A 25,638-nucleotide genomic window follows, 5' to 3' on the forward strand; every position below is an offset into this window, starting at 1 on the left:
CTTGTGGCACCTTAAACACATTTATTATAATATTAATAAATACACCAAAACAGCTCCAACTACAATCCACCTTCAAGAATACCCTGAGATTGTACTGAATTCAAGGAGAACAGTAAACATAAAAAAACAGGATTCTACTCTCACCTCTTCCTTCTTTCCTTCTCTGTTTTCTCTGTTGTCTATATTATACAGCTTAGTATTTGTCCATATAATTCCAAGACAACATGCACATTAATGGTCATGCACAGTTAGTGATTTGTTATTATTATTTTTAAATCAAAATTGAAAATGACACTCAACATACAGAGTGATAGTCTAAAACTCATGCTAATTTGATTAGAGATGTCACCAACTTTATTCATCTACCCTTCTTCCTGAGAGCAAACAGAGAACCAATGTTGTCAGAGCATTTGAAGTCAGGAGGTGAGGAAAACTTCCACACTACTTTTATCAGTCATATCTGAGATTTGTGAACACTTCTCTGATTCCATTGAACAAGCTATACTGAACTGCCCTAGAGAAAGCACCAGAGCAAGGTGGAACCACATCAAAGAGACAATCTACAACACAGCCATGTCCTGCTTTGGCAAAAGAGAGCAACAGATCCCCAACTGGTTTGAGTCTGGCATAAAGGACATGGAGCCTGTTATCACTGCAAAGCACAAGGTTCTTATGAACTACAAGTGTGTGCTCTGTGAAAAGACACTTGCTACACTGAGAAAGGCAAGGAGTGATGCCCAGTGGATTGCCAGACAATATGCCAATGACTACTGGCTAAAGCTGTGTCATAGCATTCAACTCACTGCTGACACCAGCAACACTCGCAGAATGTACGACAGAGCTCCCCCAAAGACTCAGACACAAAAAGGGTAAGAGTTGCTTCTGACTGTCTAGCTCCTTCTGTCTAGAATTGCTTTTCTACCACAAAACACTGAGTTTCTCTACTTCTCAACCTGCCCCATACCCTTTTAAACCCAATGTGGCATGCCATGCAAGCAAACCTGACCAGCCTGTCCACTCAAAGGACATCCAGGTTCCCCATTGCAAGCACAGCATTAGCCCTATCATTAAGGTAATGGGAAAGCTGTCCTTCTTGCGCACCATGCAGTTTGGCCACAAACTCTCTGGTGACGGTTGCTGCAGAGATCCAATGAATGAAGGACATGTCTTCTCCCTCCAGCCGCTTCCAGAGGGTTTACATCGGCCCCTGGATTTTGGTTGGATCCTGAACTATATATCTGCACTCTTGAATGTGAGTTCACAGAAGTTACTAGTTCACACATATTTTTTTCCTAACCTACGTGGATCACACAGAACAATTAAATTAATTTGTGGTCGAAAACCAAACGAAATTCCCTGCCTTGTATCCCAATATGGTTATTTATTATCACAAGCAACCAGATGAGAGAAGGTGCACTGAAAATTAGGTATGTTCAGCAAAGTTGCTTTATAGATAGTTTACAGAAGTGTATTTTTAAATGAAAGAAGTGGAATCCTGTAGTATAAAGTATTATCCCTTATAAGTGCAATGCCTCAGTACAGCCTATGGAATAATTCTACAAATCCTTGCTTCTGTACTAAACTCTCATTGCTTATGTGCCGCCTCTATTACCATACAAAATAAGACTACAGCCGATCTTGTAGGTATTTGGCACAGTGCTAAAATGTTATTCCCACAGTGACAACATGCCACACACAGTTAGAGCTAAAGGACGCAGGGGAATGGGCACTAAACAGTGCTAAAGGTATAATGTCACCAATAATAGATACTCAGTGATTGAAAGTTACAGATGGCTTGCTGTTGTTTTTTTTACAATAGACAGCTTGCTTAGCACAAACTAGTAGCATCTGAAACAAAGAAAAGTGGTTTTTGGCAGCTTTCACACAATGAACTGAAAGCAGCCTACCATGCTATACTGAGAGCAAAAGATCATGGAAAGAAAGATGAACCGAGTAATTTCCAGCTTCAGGAATGTTTTATTCAACTCAGCTGTATAGCTGACACACATACAGACAGACACATGCAAGCTTGGATCAGTTACTGAAATGACAACTGAGATTCTGTAAAAAGATTGTCTCCAAAGACACTAAACTGTAGTTCTATTACGCTGTGTTATAAATCATAAGTGCAATTTGAGTCCGTTCTACATATAGTGAACTTCTGGACAAAAGAAAAATCAAGACACTAAAGGCAAGGCAAGTAAATTAGATTTACTGTTTATGTGGTAGTTTGGAAGATATACCCAAGGCTGTGATGAGTTGTACACAAATCCAAAGATGATGTTGAACATCAACCATGCCTCAGTATTTGAAGACACCATGTGACCTGCATCTGATTATGTGCTGATTCAAAGCCAACACAAAGTGGAGCAGGGAAATATATACACCACATGAGACTGATGGATAGTGCAACTATGTCACTAATGTCTGCATCGGACCCAGAACAGCATAAGGAACTTCAGATCCTCTCTTTCTGCTGCCTTCTACCTTGGAGCAGCTTGATTCAATGTTGATGAATTAATGGAAGCAATGCAAAAGAAATTGCCAAATATGTAGAAGCATAAAAAATCATTCTATGGACTACCAAGCAACTCCTTTCTCAATATTTTCCCCATTAGAATAGATATACAAGATTCAATACTGGCAACATTCAGTTGTGTATAACAAACTCATATTCAAGTAGTTCAATACCAGTGTCATGGGATTAAAGCAGTCCCATGGACCATTTAGGAAAGAGTAAAATCACTAAATCATCAATAAGGGTAAGACAATACCTTTTAACTTGACTTACAGAAACTAATTGCTGTGAGGGATCTGACTTTGTGGTCTGATCGTGGCGATTCTATTATGGTATACTTTTGATATTAGACTGCTAGATTAAATAATATGACATTGTTTTGTTGATATTTTTCAATGTCTATTGTATTTTATTGTTATGTTTTATGTGAACCACCTGGAGAAGAATTTTAGTCTGAAAGGTGGTATAGATGTGTCTTTAAAAAAATGAATGAATAAAGCTTGAGAGGGCTAATTGGAACCTTGTGTACAGTATCCAGCTGGATTTTGCTTAATCCTCAGAAGCTCTTCTAATAAGGCAGTCATGCCTGAGTCCTGTGGTGTTGAACTGGGAATTCATATACCCAAGTTCCCTTCTCCAGTCATTCTTTCTTTGCACATATCATGGTTTGAGAGAGGCTAAATACAAGCTAGAACACTCCATCTCCTGGTCTACAAAGTGAATAAAAATCTCAGTGCATCATCTCTTACTGCTGATTTAGTGATATTTCACAGTTTTATTATATGCCTAGATGAATTTTGACTGATATTAAACTTTCTTTATAAGACTCTTTCTTTTGACAAAAATATTTGATTATATTGGAATGTGGTATCTACTGAATCTCTATCACTACATAAAGCATTTTCTATTATCTTTGCAACAACAACCAAGTAAAACATATCCACCATGGCCCTAAGTATTAGAATAAATTAATACGAACAGAACCAATACAATGATCGAAAAGTTGTTACATCTTATTGGAAGATGAATTAGAGTAAGCATAAATATAAGTATAAAATGGGGTGAAAATTAAACACAAAGGAGGTTTGGCAAATTAGATTTTCTAAAATGGTATGAGATAGTGGTCTGGCATCTGCCACTTTGTATTTGGTCAAGAGCAAATAATAACTGATGCTGATATTAAGCAGATGATAGTGAAATGTAGTTATGTGATGTGGTGGTTATGCAAAAGGAGCTGGAGAGAGTACTTAATTATGGTTTTGACTATTTTTCAAGAGATTCTGAAGATACAGTTAATGTTAGATAGATCCTCTAATAAGTTTTCTTAAATAAGGTATGGATCTATGGAACCAGACAACTTCTTTTCATTGTACCCAATGGAAGCTTGGACTTGCATTTCGTATGAAGTGTCCCCTTATACTATACAGCATGACAAATCACCTTTCTTTGGATCCTGGCCTATGAAAAAGTGTTTTCACCCATTAACTGTCAAGCTTCTCATATATATGTGTTGACAGCAGCCATACTGACATTTGCCAAATGTTAAACAAGAATGGAGCAAACTTAAGAGGGGTAAACATTTTTCCAGACTTTAAGCCTAAATAAATAATTTATCAGAAGTCATCTATACAGAATACCACTCTGTAATAGAGTTCTGAAGGGCAGTTTACTTTGTTTCTGTAGAGCACTCAATTTCTTATTCTGAACATGATGATTTCGAGCAATACTGGGCGCACTTATTAAGCAGTGAGCCCTACTTCTTATAATGGGACTTACTTTCAGGCAAACATGCATTGCTTGTGCTGCTAGATCCATTTGAGAGTGTTTTGTGGTTACTTTTTAAAAATATATATTCAATAAATAGATTTAAAAGAGAAGATAAAGCTGTATCATACAGTTCTTTCCACCCCAAAATGTATTTAGGTTGAAACATATAAACATATTTTACCACATATCAGTTTGTACTTTACTTAAAATAAAGAAAATTTATTTTATTTTACTATGTGAGCATACTGCTAGAGTATGAGTAATAAATCATACACAAGCACAAATGAGTCATAAATCATACACAAGCAGTCCAAAAGGGAAATCCCTCTCTTGCAGTAGCATGTGGGTTCATTGGTACAAAACATGCAAAACATCTCAACATGCAAAGCATCTCAAAGTCCACTCCTCCTTTTCAATTTAAATCTAAAAAGAAATGTTGTTAATTCAGGCTGCTTTCCAGATCTGAAAAGTGCTAAAAAGATGTCGAGCTAACAAGGCTTAAGCAGTTTTTATGCTGCTCTGTAAGGGGATTAAAAAATATCATTATCTAGGCCAGCTTGTTTTAAACAAAAAAGACAGCATGCTGAAATTCAGTGGAACACTTGAAGACACCAGTATATCACACTATGAGCTGTGAATCTGAGTTTAAACAGATATGGCACATATTTTTTTTAGAAACGTATAGATCTGAATGTTGAAGGGACACTTTAGACATGGTATGAGTGTCTTACATTGTGCAAAACTTTAGACATGCCTAGCTTGTTGGATAAAGGTCATTTCCTTCCTTCCCTCCCTACCAAGACCTCTATGCATGACAATAAGCATTCTTACAAGACAATGGTTGTTTCAAAAGAAGCAGTAATTAGAAAGTACTCTGGAATTAATCAGCTGCTTTTGAGGAGGGCTGACCTTACTTAGCTTCTGCTAAACCCTGTTGGGCAGTGAAAATATGTCTCAAGAAGGAAAAGGGAAATCTTCAGGTGTTTTTTAGTCTTGAATAATATATTTCATGACATTACCTTGAACAAAGGATAATGTTTAAAGCTATGTGATGAATGGATAATGATACAAGTTCCAGTCTTGGATGAACAGACATATTAATGTTAACAAGAGAAGCAGCCAGAGACATAACTGCACTACAGTGGCACCTCGGGTTAAGTACTTAATTCGTTCCAGAGGTCCTTACTTAACCTGAAACTGTTCTTAACCTGAAGCACCACTTTAGCTAATGGGGCCTCCTGCTGCTGCTGCGCCGCCGGAGCACGATTTCTGTTCTCATCCTGAAGCAAAGTTCTTAACCTGAAGCACTATTTCTGGGTTAGCGGAGTCTGTAACCTGAAGCGTATGTAACCTGAAGCGTATGTAACCCGAGGTACCACTGTAATTTTTAATATGGGTAGCTTTGTAGATTCACAACACTGAAAGACCCGTGTAAGCAACCTCAGATTGACACAGCTCAAATGCTAAGACCTGCAGTTTGAAGTACAATTCCAGTGCACCTGGTGGAGTCTGGAGAGACATAAAGGGCAGGAAGGGCACGTAAAGTGAGAGCGGAGACAGGTTAGTGCAAATAACTGTCAACAGCTCAAATACATTCTGCTGAAGAGACTACTTTCCTGGAAGTTCTATATACAGCTCAGAATTTTCTCAAGGAAGAGATTGATTCACTCAGCTACTTGCTGAGCCCTCAACTAATTTATTTCTTGCATCTGTGACTTTGCTACAAGTCCAAGTAACTGTCCCTGCAAAATCCTTATTCATTTGTATACAGTCACCTTGCAATTGGCGCGCTTGGCAGCCAGCCTCATGCAATTGCACAAATTAAACACATGCAAGGCAGAGAGCTTAAAAGCTATGGTGCATAAAGTGCACTTTATGCATCATAGCTTTTAAGCTCTCACAGATTTGTTTTCAGAGTTCTGGGAAGGTCTTGCAAGATCTTACAGGGCTATGTGAGATCTCATGAAGGGCTGAAGAGCCCATGTGAGACCTTCCCAGGGCCTGGGAAGCTAGGCTTAAAAGCTCTCTGCTTTACATGGAAGACAAGGTCTGCTTGGTGCACCAGCTCTGGAAAGGTAGAAATGGTCATACCAGAACAGGATTGTTCTGGCTGTTCTACTGCAATGCAGAAATCTCAACCAAAACATCCATGTCTCATGGCCATCCAATCTCTGCTTAAAGACCTTAAATGAAGGACAGTCAGCCACCTGAGAGCCAGTGTGGTGTAGTGGTTAAGAGCGGTAGTCTCGTAATCTGGGGAACCGGGTTCGCGTCTCCGCTCCTCCACATGCAGCAACTGGGTGACCTTGGGCCAGTCACACTTCTTTGAAGTCTCTCAGCCCCACTCACCTCACAGAGTGTTTGTTGTGGGGGAGGAAGGGAAAGGAGAATGTTAGCTGCTTTGAGACTCCTTAAAAGGGAGTGAAAGGCGGGATATCAAATCAAAACTCTTCTTCTTCCTTGATTTCAGCTTTACATGCAGTCTCCAGAACCTCCGTTTTACTAGTCCACATTAGTACTAAAAGATATAGTCAAGTATAAGACCACCATAACTAACTGGAAAGAGTGTTTCTCAACTAGACATCTAGGGCTGTGCAATAAATCGTCAAACCGTTGAAAACCTTGGTTTTCGAACACCCTGTAACTCTAAAGTTTTGACTTCTGAACGTCACAAACCCAAAAGTGAGTGCTCCAGTTTGCAAACTTTTTTTGGAAGCTGAACATCCAACGTGGCTTTCGTGGCTTCTGATTGAGTGCAGGAAGCTCCTGCAGCCAATCGGAAGTCGTGCCTTGGTTTCTGAACGTTTTCGGAAGTCAACGGACTTTTGGAAGGGATTCTGTTTGAGAACCAAGGTAGGATTGTATTGAAATACAGTGGTACCTCGGGTTAAGTATGTAATTCGTTCCAGAGGTCCATTCTTAACCTGAAACTGTTCTTAACCTGAAGCACCACTTTAGCTAATGGGGCCTCCTGCTGCTGCCGCGCCGTCGGGTGGGTTATAAATAAATAAATTATTATTTAAATAAATTATTATTATTATTATTATTATTATTATTATTATTATTATTACACAGATGTGTCAAACCTCCACACAAACACAGGCATGCACACACACTCACACATGCCTTCTTTCTGCTGCACATGCACTTTACAATATTAGCTTCTATGTTGAATGCCTGGTCATGCCATTTGAATCTGACCTTTTAAAGAAAACAGTTATTTTAATTACATTTTCTTCAACAATGTGCTACGATGTTCTGCTGTTAGAAAATTATAGAATTCAATATGCCATATATGAAATCATTGACCTACAGACATTAGCCTTGACTAGATTAAAAACATGACAAAAAATGGGACTATGTCCCAGAGAGTTTTAAAACTGGTACTTCTGGGATAGCAACACATAAAGCCACATGTCAAACTTTTTCCGAACTTAATAGGATTTTCAGAAACAAGCTGTAATATGCATAGATGGAAAGCATTTGTTTTTCAAAAGGAAAAAGTCATAACCCGATGGCTTGGGCTGGCTTCAAGTATCTCTTTGGGATTCTGGGCACTGAAATATAACTGTATGCATGTGTGCAATTGGGTTTACTTCCTGCTATGTATGACAAGTATGTACAGGATCACAGCCATATTATTGTATATCCTCGATAACAATGTATGACTGTCACTACACACACATGGGAGCGTAGTTCAATGGAGAAATCCAGAAATTACCATGACTTTTGTAGTAAATGGTGAAATAGTTTTGTAGTAAATATATTCATTAATAGGAATTTCCAAAAAGGTCACACTGAATATGTACAAGATGGTACATATTATATTATAAATTATTATAAATACAAGTTTAAACACAGAGATGGTTTGCAAAGGTTATAATTCACATTATAAAATGCAATAATAAACCGACATTCAGCAACTTGCTCTTTCATGGCATAATCCCTCTTCTTTCAAAAGGCCAAGCCTGAAAAACCTACACAGTGCAGGCACCCAGGGTTTTCCATATTCATTCCCTAATGCAACCTGAAAAGCTACCCCTGACCTTCAGGGAACCTCTATAGGAAATTCAGTTGGGTGGGGAAGATGCATCCAGAAGGGGAAATTGTCCTTCTCATTCTACCCTGTGCACAAGAGGATTGTATCCTGACCAAAATCAATAGCAAATAATATCATATCAAAAATAACTGAGATAAGCCAAGGCATTTTCTAAGCAGTGACCACACTATCTATCCCACAGAAGCCAATTCAGAAAGTCAGTTTTATCAGACCTCTCTTCAAACTGTTTTCAAAAACCCTGAAAGATAACTTATGTTGGGCTTCCATTGGTATGGGGCGGGGGGGTGTGTGTTTTGAAACAGAGTTTTAAGCAACAAAAACAGATATCCAGATTTTTTGTTAAAAATAACAAGTGGAAGCAAAGCAGAACTGTACAACAAAATAGCAAGTGGGACAAAATTGTTACCTTTTAGTACATCAAATGTTATTATTTTATGACACATGATGCCATTGAAGAATCACAGGATTCAGTCAAGTGACTAAAATATTTTTGAAAAGAGCACTGAAGCAAAACAAAAAACAAACTGAAAGAACACCCAACATTGAAAAATGAAAGAAACTGTTTTATAGTTTGCTTCTAATTTAACATAAAACTGGAACTTCCATACTCATTTCTGAATCTCTGGTGCAGTTATGCAAGTGCTTCCTCCCACACAGAGACACAATGCACATTACGTTGCCATAAGTTGCAGGAATGGAAAGGGAGCTTATAACTAGTACACCTGGTTGTATGAATCAGCCCACAGTTAAAAGTAAGAGACAGAAAGATAACTAAAAGGAAATCAGCTATTACGTAAAAATAGAATTTCTGCAATAGTTTTAGTATGCAGCAATACTACTCAGCATTGATATACATATCCCCACCACCACACACATAGTGCCATTTACAACAAACCATAAATGACTGTGTATTCTTCTCACTCTTCTTAAAACTCTTATATATCATTGAGCTGCTGGAAACAGTCAATGACCTGAATAAAAGGCAGCCTTGACATTTTAGTATAAAGACTTTATCCCTTTTAGATGTAATGCTAGCATTCCACTTGAATGCACTATCTTGTTGCCTGACTGATTTTACTAGTAGCATCCCTCAAAGCACAGCTTTTCAGAACCCTCATATTTTGGTGAGGGGCAGGGATAAAATATGGAAAAGCATGCAAGTTGTATTTGGGACTTCTGAGTCCATTCTTCAAATGGTTTATTTTCAAAGTACTGGAATTTTCATTGATTCCATCTGGTAGCTGTCAGGAGGATAGACAGGCAACTCCATTGGCATGGGATGATATTTCATCCCAGACAGCATCAGTGGCCAATTGCACCTGGTCACTGAAAAGCACCTGGTCACCTTCAAAGCCAACAAACCAGAACTCTGAATTAGCTTCTTCGCCTCATTTTCTAGTACCCTTCTTTCTCTCATGCCGCCTATAGAAAACTGTGTAAGCTGTTCTGGCCGAATACATTTACTTGTCACTACTACACTGAATAGTGTTTTAGCTATAAACATTACCCATATCCATACAGTGGTACCTTGGGTTAAGAACTTAATTCGTTTTGGAGGTCCGTTCTTAACCTGAAACTGTTCTTAACCTGAGGTACCACTTTAGCTAATGGGGTATCCCGCTGCCACCGCACCACCAGAACACAATTTCTGTTCTCATCCTGAAGCAAAGTTCTTAACCCGAGGTTCTATTTCTGGGTTAGCGGAGTCTGTAACCTGAAGCATCTGTAACCTGAAGTGTCTCTAACCCGAGGTACCACTGTACTTTCATAAATCAACAAAGACTACTAACATTTCAATGACATTTCAATTACATTATCTCAAAAGATATATTTCAAAGTAAATGCCAGGGACTAGCAGGGTGGTGAAGGGGCCCTGGAGAGAGGAGATGGGATAGAGAGTGAAACTAAAGCTCTGCCAGTGGTAAGATGGGATAAGGAGGAGGATAACCACAGGAAAGAGACCAGTGAGTTGTGGGGTTCTATGCCACAGGGGGATGGGGGGACGGGACACCTTCCCTGTCAGAGTAAATATTGTTTATTCCATGGTGGAAGGAAGTTGGAAGCTCTTCTTCAGTGGGTTGCAATAAATCAGGAGGCTGTCCTAAGGATGAGGACACGGGAGCTCACTCAAGTGGCTCCTTAAAAATTATTGAGGATCAGACACCCTGGCCCTTGGATAGCAATCAAATATGTGAGCTTTGCACTTCTTCTCAACTCAAATATAAAAGTAAAATTGAAGGAAGCACTGCGGAAGAAGTTGATAGGAAAGGAAGCAAAGTTGTCTTGGCCAAGTGATGGATTCTATACAATGTTATGAAATTTATGTGCACTATTACATGCAATTAAATGTCCTAACCCACAAAAACAAAAGTGCATGCAAAAGGCACAAATGCTTTTGCTTACAAAAATCTGCCTGATAACAATGCTGTAACTATGAGGTATTACAGAAAAGGATCAAATCCTCTTGAAACACATTCATTTAAAAATAATAAAATAATAAGGAACACGGGTGGCGCTGTGGTCTAAACCACTGAGCCTTGGGCTTGCCGATCGGAAGGTTGGCGGTTCGAATTCCCACTACGGGGTGAGCTCCCGTTGCTCGGTCCCAGCTCCTGCCAACCTAGCAGTTCGAAAGCACGTCAAAGTGCAAGTAGATAAATAGGTACCGCTCCGGCAAGAAGATAAACGGCATTTCTGTGCGCTGCTCTGGTTTCGCCGTAAGCTGCTTAGTCATGCTGGCCACATTACCCAGAAACTGTCTGCGGATCAACACTGGCTCCCTCGGCCAGTAAAGCGAGATGAGCGCAGCAACCCCAGAGTCGTCCACGACTGGACTTAACTGTCAGGGATCCCTTTACCTTTACTTTATCTATAACAATATGCTTTTAAAGCAGGAGTGTCAAATCTAGATGAGTTGCAGGGAGGAACTGCATGCCCTTAGATACATGCACAATGTTCTCATACACACAAATGCACAGACAAGTTTGGATGGGGCAAGAATCCTTCAGTAGGCCCAGCATGAAGCTTCTACAGAAGTATCTCATAATCAGAATGCCACCACTACAATCCATACAATTCATGCTATAGTTTTTCCAAATGATGCTTCATTTTTAATTAACGAGAGTACAGGGTACTGGCTCTGAAATTAATGAAGTCTATCTATTACACAGTACAAATGCTCACATGCAAAACATTCTCAACATTTTCCAGAGCTGAAAGCAACACACTCATTTTCTATCACTTGGCCCCAAAGGGCCTCTTTGTTTCCAACATCAGCCTATTAGACAGTAAAGCTGTCAACTTGGGGCCTTGTTGCTGTGTCTGTACTTCATTGTACTCCAATTAGCATAGTGTTATTTAACTACATATGGAATGGCCTAATATTTTAAAGCAACGCTTTAAATATTAAAGTGACCCTAACCACCCTGTTTAGTAATATTGCATTATCTCCATAGGACAAAGGAACTGAACACCAATAATGAAGCTGATAAAGTTTCTGACCTTCAATCTAGGACAGGAAATCCTCTGTTGTTCACTGGTTCTTTTTTCCTTCCTCCTCTTCTGTCTTTCCACTTCTCTAATTCCTCAATGAAGTTAGCTGCACTGCTCCTGGCCAGAGCAATTTATAGTCTACTTTCTCTTCTGAAATCAGTTTATCCACATGGATGTCTATCTATGGCCTTTCCCTCTCCTTACTTGACATTAAGTGTCCTCTTAACTCCCTCAGACTTTACCCACAGAGTTCTATCCTACCTGGTTCAGACACACCAGTGAGTTTTCCATGGAAACTGGGTTGCACTACAGTGGAACCTCGGGTTACATACCGTCCTCCTTACGAACACTTCGGGTAACGAGCTCCGCTAACCTGGAAGCAGATGCTCCTAGTAGCGAACTTTGCCCTGGGATGCGAGTGGAAGTCATGCGCCAGTGGTGTGGCGGCAGCAGGAGGCCCCATTAGCAAAAGCATGCCTCATGTTAAGAACGGTTTCTGGTTAAAAACGGACCTCCGGAATGCATTGAGTTCGTAACCGGAGGTACCACTGTATTGAATTTCCCCATGCAGCAGCTGATGGTCACAGAGTTCCATCCCGCTTCGGCAGGATCTCCTCCCCACCCAGTAGGTTCACCCATTGCCTCTGCAGTTGGATCTCCATCTCCTCTGTTGCTTTCTCAGAGGAGGGCATGCCAGGTGGGATGGCTGTGACAGCACCTGTGGATCTTCTTACTCTGGTGGCTAAAAACCCATCCTTTGGAAACAGACTACTGTTCCATACCGATTCAGATTTCCTATGATGCTTGATGTATTACGGTAGTTTAATATTTTGTTGGAAGCCGCCCAGAGTGGCTGGGGAAGCCCAGCCAGATGGGCGGGCTATAAATAAATTATTATTATTATTATTAATAGCAATAGTGTAAATTAGCTGAATCATTTTGCATCTGAAGTTCACATTCTTAGCTGATAAATTGTGCAAAGCCTAAACTTCGCTGATACAAACAGCAATGCTTAACTAAACATTAAGTTTAGTCTCAAATATCTTTAAAAAGATAAGATTATGATACCCTTTTACCTCAGATCATTACAGTGTCATATTTTAGCGTCTTGTATACAATATTACAAGATGTTTTCTGCCAAACTAGAAAAAATTGGACAGGTATTTAATTTAGCTAATTAAACATAATGTCTCTTTTTTCTGTTTTCCATTTGCTCTCTGTGATGACACATTATCAATAAAGCTGAATACTTAACTGTCCTTTTTAAGTTATCTGTTCAACATTTCATTGTAAGTAATTACAGTTGAGAAGGAATGCAGTTTATTTTTTCACATTTGGTCAACTTTCTCAAATTAATCACCTTTATAAAACCTACTTCATTTTTGTAAAGTACGATTTCAGAAGGGGGAAATGAAACACATGTAACCTTTTCATCCCTATGCTGTTACATTTTCACCAATCAAATTCACAGGGAGAAGCAGGGGGTGAAAAGCATTAGACTTCTGCACTATTTTCACAAATGTTTGGATGCGACCTAAAAATGGCTGTCAACAGTTGGTAGAGCTATTATTTATTTATTGTTTTATACGAACAATTAATATACTGCCTTCTATTTCAAACACCAAGACAGTTCACAAACAAATAAAACCACAGCAAAATATCACAATAAAACAAAATTAAAATATAAATCACAGTAACCAGGAAGTCCAGGAACTGGTATTAATGGCCAGGCAAAAGCCAAGAGAAAACAGGTACATTTACCTGGTGAAAGAGTTCCTGGCTCAAATTTGTCCTCTGCTAGGTTACTATAGAAAAACCACTATTCCCTATGCCCCAGCTGCCATATGGGGATCGTAATGCTGAACTCACAATGCTTCAGCTTCTGCATAGCAATTTTTGATTAAATGTAATCTGATCTCTAACTGGTTACTCTCTTTCCTTCCAGGATAGGGCAGCCCTGTTGCTCCCGAGGGCATTTGTTTGCAGATTTTGAGCATGCATGGTGACAGCAAGGCTTTCTAGCCACACAGAGTGGCTCTTACCATCAAAAGAAAAAAAGACATTTTTTAAAAGGCAGCCCTCAGATTAGCACATAACTTTAGATTTTCAAAAGAAGCTTCCCTCCCTCACACTAATATCTCTAAAGTTATTTCTTCTACCTTCATCGGAAAGAAAGGTCCAATTTTTTTTTTGGGGGGGTGCTAATTCAGGAGACCCTGCTCTGCTTCTGGATTCTGTTGCCAGCTCTGACCTACTTACAGAATAATTCCTATTCTCAATTCACCACATACTTAAGCCTTCTCAAATTTGCCATTTAAATTTAAATCTTGGCTGTGAGTTCTTGGAGACCTGCCTAGCATGCCTTTTCCACCTGGTCTGGGAGGGCAGGTCCCTAACTGACTCCAGCAACAGAAGCTGAAGCTGCTGAACAGAAAGCAATGGCAGATTGACAAAAGCAGAAACTGCAGGCAGCACAGGAAGAAACAGGCACAACATTAGCAACTGCCAAGGGCGGCTATATCCCAGGGCTCCCGCCAGTCAGTGCATGTTTTTCTGCACCCTTCCCCCCCCCCCATTAACCTTTAGTTAGGCAGGGACACTGCACAGCAAAGTGCCTGATGAAGCCCTGGCCATGAACGCCACCTTTCCAAGATGCATTTGGAAGACTGACTAAATGGTGCTAAAGGACCCCCTCCTTCTATTTCCACCACTTGATGTTGACTAGGAGAGTGACTAGGGTTGATGGGGTCCCATTCTTTCTTTTCCTTTCAGATTTATTTAAGTAAGAGCACTGCATAGCAAAGAACCCAGAGTTGAGATTCCATCTGGGCCTGCCATCCTCATCTTCCAAGAGTGCTGAGAATCAGATAGTGATGGCACCACACAACACATACACCCAATTAATTGAATAAAAGGGTAAAACAGCCCCTTCCTGCTGCTGGACACTAAGCTAAGGGAGGAGAGCAGAGGGATTAGGGTGGCAGGGGAGAGGGTGGTGGAGAACTCAGTGGGAAAGGAGTAGGGCCAAATTCTAGAGAGGCTGGGGAAACCCAGCCAGATGGGTAAGATACAATATGATAATCTTTATTGTCATTGTTCCATACAGAACAACGAAATTGAAAAAAATCTACACCAGACATTCAAAAACCAACAAGCCTGCTATCCCAGCTATCCCAGCCTGGTTAACCTCCTAAAAATGCTGATATCCTATAATTAAATACAATATACTCCCATAGAGACTACCTTACACTGTGTTTAAAACCAAAATCGCATTTGGATAGAAACTTTCTCAGGCGGCTAGTCTCAGTCTTTATAACCCTGTACCTTCTTCCAGAAGGCAGAAGCTGAAAGAGATCATTTCCGGGGTGTGCACTATCCTGCACTACCTCTGCAGCTTTCTTATGGCACCTGGAAACATAGATTTGATCCAAGGTGAGAAGAGGGTACCCAATTATTCTCTCCACAGTCTTTACAACCCTGGACAGCATTGTTTTTCCCCTGACCGTGCAGCTCCCAAACCACACACACAGACCATAAGTTAATACACTCTCAACAGTACAATGGTTAAATGCCATCAACAGGTCCTTTGAGAGATTATTTTTCCAGAGGATTCTCAGAAAATATAACCTCTGCTGTGCTCTCTTCATCAGGTCTTTACTGTTTTCTCCCCAGGTTAGGTCTCCCCAGGTTAGGGTGGGGCATAAATAAATTTGTTGTTGTTGTTGTCTCTAACCAACAATTCTAAATAAGGGAAATGGTTTGTGCTGAATGGATAACAATGCAAGATTGACTTTCCAACTCAGTTTGAGCCGTTGCTATGTGAAACTTTCTGATACAGTGTTTAGAGACTCTCTTTTTTCAATAAGCAAGAACAGCAAAAGGTCAACATAGCTCAGTAAAACAGCAAAAGTAAAATTTACATTTACTGGGCACTTGGGTATTGCACCTAAAAGATAAGCTTAAATATTATTAACTGTGAGATTTGTTCCAATAATGAAGACTTCTTTTCACAGTTAAAACAATAAGGAGATTTAATTAATTCTCAAGTGGAAAGGCAGAACTAAAATTCAAGGAAGCATTCAGATCAGCCTAAAAAGTCAATTCACAAAATCCTCTTGTGCATCATTCTAAATCGGTAAAGAGCCATTCAGACTTTAAATCAACATCAGGTGAGGGAAACAAGGCTCTCCACACATAGGGATTTAATATGCTAACTTTCCTAAAACCAGAGGTAACATTTGCACTGCATCAACAAATCTTCACTGGTTGCTTCTTTCAATCAAAAAGGTTTATCACATGTAATTATTTCCGCAGCCCTTCAAGTAAACAAAATGATAATATTTCATTCTAGAAGCATAGTTATGCAAGCTTTTGCAAATCAAATTTAGAAGATGTGGATGTATCGTGAAGGCAGAATATATAAGATAGGTCCATATTGTCTATGCTGCTTAATATGTCAGTTTGGGGTTGAATATGGAGTGGGAAGAGGCACACACAAAATGTTTCATTAAGAAACAGCTGCTTATTATTATAGAAGACAATGTCCACCAGTTGATATTTCAGAAAATGAATTATCCATAGCTTTCAAAAAGTTCTTCTGAATTGGCACATGAAAAACGCAACCATCCCATATGTAACATACAATACAAACATGTTACAACATCCCTCCTTTTTAATTAATGTCCTTTCCCACTATTTAATATTCTGTTCCTTCATTCCCCAATGAATGTATTCCAAAATCCAATTATTTTTGTTTAATTTGTTCTGTTTTATTACTGTAAATCACTTTGGCATTTCTTTCTGTAAATGGAAAGTGGTGTTGAAATCTTTTAATTAATAAATATATAAATATTTTTTTTTAAAAAAAGTATTTTTATTGAATTTTTTCCATGTAAACCAAACAATGAAACAGAACTTCATGAGACAAACACCGAAAAACCAAACCAAACCAAGGTTGGCATGGGATGTTACATTCACAAGGAGAAATGATAAAGCTGGTTATCTGAATATTTGCGATAAGACGCAGACAGGTAAGTGCAGAGTACCATTGTAAGAAAAGAGAGTAGAGAGCTGGGATCTTTGGATAAAGGGTGGTATATAAATCAAACAAATAAGAATAATAAGAAACAGATGCAGAAAAAAAACCTATAGCTGAAATAAACAAGAGACACAGGAAGTCCCAAGAATAAAAGGTTCCGTATTGCATCAAGAAAAATGTTCAATTTGTGTTATTTGATTTGATTACTAGCAGCATTTCTATACTACAGGTTATAGGAATAGCAGAATAGATATGTAGGCGATATCATACAGGGCAGTTTCCACCAACCTGGCACCTTCCAAATGTTTTGAACCATCACTCCCTACAGCCCCAGCCAACACATCCCTGGGGAACTGAAACATGCAAATATAAGTATAATATATTGATCAGTCAATTTCATTACGTTATCAAGGAACTAGCAGAATATATTTAGTACTATGTTAATTGAGCTGAGAAAATCTATCACTGAAAATCTATTAGTGAACAGATGGTAAGAATAATTGGCAAGGGTTTTGAATAACAGAAATAGAACAATACAGAGTCAGTATCTGCATGACAAGATATTTAGCAGAGATACTACAAGTTACAAGGCAAAAACTCTGCACGGGGCATACGGTCAATTATAAAAGTGTGCAAGTTGCGCATTCTGAAATATCTGGTCACTGTTGTCAGAAGCAGTAGAACTCTACTGAGATGGGGAAAGGCTATATTGAGTTACTTGTCATAACAGTATAAATTCATTTTATTTATCATCCTTTATTCTAATTAAGCCCCAGGAACAAATAGTTTTCTTATCACTTTCCTTTTAACCTATTACAATATTCAGAAGACCAGAAATGTTGAAGAAATTAGCAGCACATAGCAATTCCTGTGTCTTATTAAAAAGTATAAGCTGTGGATGTGCTACTATTTATTTGTTTTTAAAATGGGCCTTGTTTTAAGCTGGACCATACAAGGAAAATGGCTAATCAAAAGCAGCCTCACCATTCCAAATAATGACTGGCCCATGTGGATATGGTAGCAAGATGTTAAAAGTAATCATCATATGCTATTTATTTTGTCACATAAATGTTCTGGTACATGTTGAGATTGACTCAATGCACACTGAGAAAGTTAATCAACTACAGCCCCTTATTTTCAGTATTTGCAAGCTAGCAAAGTAATTGACAGGTGGTAGTTGCCAGGCTCACTATCTCACCTAAAGTTGCTACCAAAATCTCCACTAAAGCAAAATTTGAAGTGAATTTCAGGGTTCTGCCTTTAAGGAAATGTGATAAATACTATGAGTTACTAGAGAAATGTCCATATGTAGCCAGATTATGTGAAGATAATTGAAGTCATGCATTACTATAACATTTCCTCTTCTGGATGTTTCCTTGATTTCATTCTTAATCCGGTATCACCACCCACAACAATTTCATGGAGGGAGTCTGCCCTTTGGGGGATTTCTGGCTTGCTAGACTCAATGCCCTCTCTGACTCAGAGCAGAACTAGGTTTCATAGATCTGGAGAAAGGCTCGTGAAGGACTGCACTCTTGCTGCACACATACTGTATAAGAATCCCAAGATCAAAGGTTCCTTCACAATGTAGTAGCAGCTAAAATGTGGCCCAATGCATTTTATAACACGTTTGCATGACTAACAGTATGTTGCAAGTGTGGGTGTCTGTTTTGTAACACACACACACACACACACACCTGACTAAATATGTTTACTTGTACATGTGTGCCTAATTATGATATTTTTTTTTTGTTTTTATATTGTAAAAATTGATCTTAGTATGAAAAGCAGTATAGAAATTTAATAAACAACAACAACTATATCTGAGACCCTTTCAAAAAATCTGTATTGTAGGGTGCAGATCCACTGAGATGCTGTCAAACTGCCAAAGCCTGCCTGCATGTATTGGTCTGCATTATTGAGGCTGCCCAAGATTCATTGAGGTAACTGAATGAATAATGTAAGGCATTTAGCTTGAATGTTTTAGTATTAAGAGTGCATCAGCAAAAACAAAAAATAAATCTGGCAACAGATTTAAATAAAACTTTTGGGTAATCTCGGCTTTACATTTACTCATGCAGTGAGAGCATTTTTCTTTTACCCCACCAAATAAGCTCGTTTTTTAAAAAAATATATATAAAAGACAGCATCTGTTCAAATAAACACATATCCTAATTTAAAAGGCATTTCAATGCATTCTTTAAGCAATAAAACTTCCTTAAAATGAGTTGGCACTTAAATGTATTTCCTTTTTGTAATGCCTCTTTTCTTTTCCTTTTTTCACATCTACCATCCACAGAACAGTTCGTTTACTTGATTTCAAAGAGTCCCTAGAGATACCAGAGGAAATCATAAAATAAAAAACCTCGAGTCTTTTGCTTTATTCCTTCTTGCCTCACTGTTATTTCATTTTCATTTCAGGCAGAATTTTCAGACCTATCTGTGATTGTACAGCTGCAGAAGAGGAAAAAGATGTAATATCCAATTTACTTAATCATTTATTATTGTTAATCATTGTTAATTAATAAAACTACTACACATTCTGATATAGAATCCTTATTTCACTCATCTCCCAAATAAGGCACAGCCTCTCCCTAAGCTCACCCCACATGGCAATATTGGGGTAATAACATTGGGCTGCCTACTGTTACTGAGATAATGCTTTGAGTAAAGGTAAAGGGATCCCTGACCATTAGGTCCAGTCGTGGACGACTCTGGGGTTGTGGCACTCATCTTGCTTTACAGGCTGAGGGAGCCGGCGTACAGCTTCCAGGTCATGTGGCCAGCATGTCTCAGCCGCTTCTGGCGAACCAGAGCAGCGCACGGAAACTCCGTTTACCTTCCCGCCAGAGTGGCACCTATTTATCTACTTGCACTTTGATGTGCTTTCGAACTGCTAGGTTGGCAGGAGCAGGGACCAAGCAACAGGAGTTCACCCGGTCGCGGGGATTCGAACCGCCGACCTTCTGATCGGCAAGCCCTAGGCTCTGTGGTTTAACCCACAGCGCCATCCGCTTCCCTAATGCTTTAGGTAGTGTTATATAAATGATGAACGCTGCTTTCCACATGATTCAACATGCTTAAAGAGAAGAAAATGAAGCAGAGAGGCAAAAAATATTCATTAAGGACCTCTTAATACATTACAGAGGGACGTGGATGGCGCTGTGGTGTAAACTGAGCCTTGAGCATGCCGATCAGAAGGTTGGCAGTTTGAATCCCAGTGACGGAGTGAGCTCCCATTGTTCAGTACCAGCTCCTGCCAACCTAGCAGTTTGAAAGCACGCCAAAAACCGCAAGTAAATAAATAGGTACCGCTCTGGCGGGAAGGTAAATGGCGTTTCTGTGCACTCCTCTGGTTTCGCCAGAAGCAGCTTAGTCACGCTGGCCACATGACCCAGAAAAACTGTCTGCAGACAAACGTCCGTCCCCTCGGCCAGTAAAGTGAGATGAGCACCGCAACCCCCGAGTCTTCTGCGAGTGAACTTTACTATCAGGGGTCCTTTACCTTTTCTTTAATACATTACAGATTCCCACAAAGGAACACCACATAACAGACATTTCTTATGTGGCCCTTTCAATTTACAAGGCAGCACTTTGTTGACAGTAAGGCAGCAAAGCTTTTCTCTTCCCATATTCCAGCTATTCAAGGGTGGGGGAGGAAAAGAGTGGAAGAACAAAACTTTTGCTTCTCTATATCGAAGGAAATGGCACGCAATAAGCAAAAAAGATTCCTAGTAGCAACAATGGGTCTACTGGGCACAAAACATGATGGCACGGGTTGGTGGGCATAGTAATACTATAGTAATAGTAATAACCCTGTCAGGAACAGGGTTTATTGAGACAGATGGAAACAAGCTGGTAAGCTCGACAGTCCAGCAGGCTGTTGCTATCTCTCTAAGTGTGTTAAGCCAAGCCTGGCAATGGTCTCAGAACTCTAGGCCAAAAAAAAGAGAATTGTTTTAAGATTTCTGCATAGAATAGGAAATGACTGATGAGATATAGTAACACTCAGAAACCCAAAATGCACAGTCCTATTCCTAATAGCAGCCTCAGCATTGCTAATGGATGCATTTTATTGCCAGTATTTGTGACTAATGTAGCCAAAATTTATTTTAAAAAGACAATATTACAGGCTAAAAACAAAATCAATTTGGAGTGCCAACTGAATATGCTTACTTGTCGATGTCTGCCCACTTACAAACCTGGCCTTGAACTTGAGTTCCCTGAAGTAAAAATATGGAAACTTGCTCAAGTACTACTCCATTGCAGCAATGAGGGACCCTCATAAGCTCTATTATCCTCTAACACAGAGTTTCTCGAACTTAGGTGTCCAGCTGTTTTTGAATTACAATTCCCATTATCCCTAGCTAGCAAGACCAGTGGTCAGGGGTGTGTAGTCCATTGTGTATGGAGTTGCTGCATGCCCTAGCTCCCAGTAGCTGAATCCCAAGGAACTCAAATTATTCTAGGCTGAATCAACAGAAGTATAGTGTCCAGATCAAGAGAAGTAGTAGTACCACTCTATTCTGCCTTGGTCAGACCCAACCTGGAATAATGTCCACTGCACACCACAATTTAAGAAGGATACTGACAAGCTGGAAAGTGTGTAGAGGGGAGTGACCAAGATGATGCAGGGCCTGGAAACCAAGCCTTATGAGGAATGGTTGAGGCAGTTAGCCCAGACAAGAGGAGACTGAGAGGAGATATGACAGCCATCTTCCGATATATGAAGGGCTGTCCCATGGAGGATGGAGTAAGCTTGTTTTCTCCTGCTGGTTTGGGTCCCAAACCAACGACTTCAAGTTACAACAAAGGCCATTCCAACTAAACATCAGAAAGAACTTTCTGATGGTAAGAACTGTTTGTCAGTGGAACAGATTCCCTCGGAAGGTAGCTGACTGTCCTTCATTTAAGGACTTTAAGGACTTTAAGCAGAGATTGGATGGCCATGTGACATGGATGTTTTGGTTGAGATTTCTGCATTGCAGTGGTTTGGACTTGATGGCCCTTGGAGTCCCTTCCAATTCTACAATTCTATGACTCAGACAGCTCATGATACCACTATATCTTACCTTATAATAATATTTTAAATTATTTATATGCTGCCCATTTTCTCATATATATTATGTTGATAACAGATCAACAATGGTCCCAACCTGGTCTCAACTATGATTTCTGATTTCAGAACCTTATACTCCAGTTCTCAATGCATTTATTTGGAGCCCATAACTTTAAACTGAATTTATTTCCAAACTTATGCGCCATTCAGCCTCAACTTGAATTTTGGATCCCACAATCCTGCCTAATACAATATCCCCCTCTGCCCTAACAGCAGCATTTGTGCGGAGAACCAAAGTAAACAGGTGAAGAGAACACCCGGTCTGCAGCCCACTTTCCTCAACCATAATAGTACTTTCTGAACTGCCAGTTTTGCAGGCATTATAATGTAATTGATTTTTCCGTTATATGGGGGAACTTGCTTCCTCAGAATTTGATTCACACAGCTATTGACATTTTGCAATTCTTTTTGCAAGACAAAAAAAAGCACTAAGAAAATGGAATCAATGTTTAGTTTTTGTTTAAAGATTTTTTACTAACATTTCAAACAGTGAGGAAAAAAGGTTCAAAGTGTTTGACATCTCTATCTTGATAGACATCTGCAAATAGAAGCCGAAGAACAAGCTCCTCTACTTAAAGCATCTCCTGGTTAAAACAGGTAATACACAAATCAAACAAAGCTTCACCATTTCAGAACTGTGGTGTAACTTTAAAAGATAGTGGCAGCAATGCCTTCTGCATGCGAATCACAATTTTGGAGCAATGAGGCGTTTGCTAACTCTTGGAACTCCACTAGGTGTTACATATGTGTGTGTGATTTCATCGAGTCTGGGAATAGAAGGCGCAGTAGCTCCTGAGGGCCTGAGCTGTTTTGAACTCCCTCAATACCCAATGTTGAGGGGATGGAGCAGTGCAGAGCGGAGTGTGGCACAGTTACACTAAGCAGCTCCTTCTCCTCTTTCTGCAGAGGGGAAGGAGGATGGAAGCAGCCTCCCGCCAGTGGCAGTGCCAGAAGGGAGCAGAAGGTTGAGTTGCTGGCCATTGAAGCCATGCGACCACAGCATTTGGCTCCACCCCAGCTCCTCTCAACGTCCTGACATCAAGCATGCAACGTCAGGAAATCACGTGCAACATTGGCGCCCCCCCCCATTACCCTTGCAAGCTGGCGCCTCTGGGTTGGTGCTTTTGAACTTGTTCATAATTTTTAAGTAAGTCCATAAGTTTTCAAGCAAGTCCATAACTTTTCTGGAGTTAGCAGTAACCAGTGAGGTTCTAAACTTGCTGATAGCACCAAAGCATTCAGGGTGATAAAAACAAAAAGCATTTGTGCTCCAAAAACATCCCTGCATGAATGGGTATTGAAATGGCAAATGTTACTCAGCGTAAGCAAGTGTAAACTGATGCACATTGGGGCAAGAAAGCTAAACTTCATGTATACATTAATGGGATCTGAAGTGACAGTGACTGACCAGGAGAGAAATCTTGAAGTCATGGTTGATAGCTCAATGCACATGAGAATAGGAGTAGGCTGCCCATGTTTTCACTGGTACTTCACATGCCTCTAAGAATATCTGTTTCATATAGAAACTGCACCCAAATGCTGCTATGCATACAACTGTTCTTAAATTACTTGTAACAGTTACTAATAGACTGCTATACGAGGTGTAAAGAAGGCAATGTATACAAATATATAAAATCTGTTTATTACGAATGTTGTATAATTCAACATTGTTATGTTTGGCATGCATTTTGGCAAAGAGAAAATATTAACGCCCAAACATAAACATCACAGATTGACAACACCATTTAAGAAACACCATTCACCATTCTAGCCAGGAAAGAAGAAAGGCTACTTATCAGAAGTGGATTGCCAGGTGGTGTAGAGCTGCTACTCTAGCTTCCTGGCAGGTTCCTCATCGTCATGGTAAAAAGTGACAGCAGGGGTGCCACAGAATTCTATCCTGGGCCCGTTGTTGTTCAAAATTTGATCAGTATTGATCAATGTATCATTCAACTACTGATGGAATGCTCAACACTGAAAATTTCCTTTGAATTCAAAATTGTGTAAGCCATGAAATCTACAAAGTGTACAATTTACTGCAAAAGCAATATTTGTTTCAGGTCTAACTTTTTTAAACATTAAATACATGTCTTAAATGCCTTAACTTTTACTATTTTGCACTTCGCTCGGTATAAACTTTTGTAGCAATGTGTCATTAATTAAAGCATTTCAAACCATGAATTAAAGCTTAATCACTCTGTTCTGCAATGCACACATATGCTTAATTTGCTGTGAAAACTTCAATAGATGAATGTATGTCCTCTAGAAATAGCTCAATATTCAGCAATGGTTCAGAATGCTTGACTGATTATGATTCCACATGAGCGGATTAAAATAGCAATAGAAGGCAAAGTATAGTCAGAGTTTTAAATGCAGAAACAGATACAAAAGTCCTTAAAGAAGTCTAGTAAGGAATAAAAAATGCCATAAACATACCATAGCATAACACCTTCCAGTATTCCAATGGCAAACAAATTGCACAGGACACTGACTATAGAGGAATGAAATCCCTTGTGGTTATAATCAACTCAATCAATATGCTAGAGAAGTGCCTATGAGCAATTCTAAGAGCTACACTGGCAAACTATAACTGAATGAGAACACACGAACATACAGAAATTCAGAGGGAGAGAATAATCCCAGACTCTGTCTATGACCCCATATATATGGCGCTGGCAGAAGCAACTACCAAATATCATGACCCTATGATAATGGCCTCCAGGAAACCCCGGTAACAGAAAATGACCGTAAGAATTTCTGTTTGATATCAGGAGCAGAGAGTGCCTTTGTGCTCCAATCCTGCTTGCGGGTTTCCACAAGCATCTGGTTGGCCACTGTGAAAACAGGATTATTATTTTAGAATTATTAGATGGACCATTGGCCTGATCCAGGAGGCTCTCCTTACATTCTTAAGATCCACTTTAAGTTCTTAAAGTGTGAAGCATTGATTAGATAAAAGGGAGTTCAGATTATCTTAGAATATTGGGAGAAACTCTGCTCTCAGATGTTGGAGTAGAAAAATAACAGCATTTCCTTCCAAATGGCCACACACAAGAATATTTATACAATTAAGCTGGGAAGCAAGAGCTCATAATTGGCTTATCCCTTCAATAGCAGAGATGACTGGGTAGCTTTTCTAGCTCTAATGCTAAACAATGTATGTCATTAAGCAAATGAACAGAAATAAAACGGAACATTTCAGCAAATAACTAACATGCTAAGGATGTTTTGTAATCTCTTCCTAATATGCTAGACAGAGAATCTCTTTATCTACCTATCTATTATATTTATATCCCATCCACGGTGGCAAACAACAAATTTTAAAACAATAAACCTTTCTATTAATTATTAATGATCCTCACTTTGTGTTCTGCTCCTGGAAAGCATCGGAGGTGAGCTAGGAGAAATTTGTCACATGGAATGTCATCCAATCAAGAAGGCATGATAAAGCTATCCTCAAACTCTGTAAGTTGTGTTGGGGCGAGGGGAGTAGGGGGTTGAAAGAAATAAAGCAGACATAGATACAAATAATCTTTTGATGAAATAATTGCATTGAGATGACTAGAGCAAATCATTGTTGCAACTGGTCGCTTAAGAGACTTTTTTTTTTTTAACTTTACACTTCTAGAAACTTACTAAACAGC

General features: G+C 39.4%; 1 long non-coding RNA gene across 1 annotated transcript; it reads left to right on the forward strand.

The window, feature by feature from the left end:
- The first annotated feature begins 18,729 nt into the window (after positions 1-18,729).
- On the forward strand, positions 18,730-19,418 carry LOC310742552. The gene is made up of 2 exons (XR_014538543.1): positions 18,730-18,835; positions 19,297-19,418. It is a non-coding gene; the product is annotated as an uncharacterized lncRNA (long non-coding RNA).
- The last annotated feature ends 6,220 nt before the right edge of the window (positions 19,419-25,638 follow it).

This window comes from Podarcis filfolensis (assembly GCF_964270895.1).
Source record: "Podarcis filfolensis genome assembly, chromosome: 9".
NCBI lineage: Eukaryota > Metazoa > Chordata > Lepidosauria > Squamata > Lacertidae > Podarcis > Podarcis filfolensis.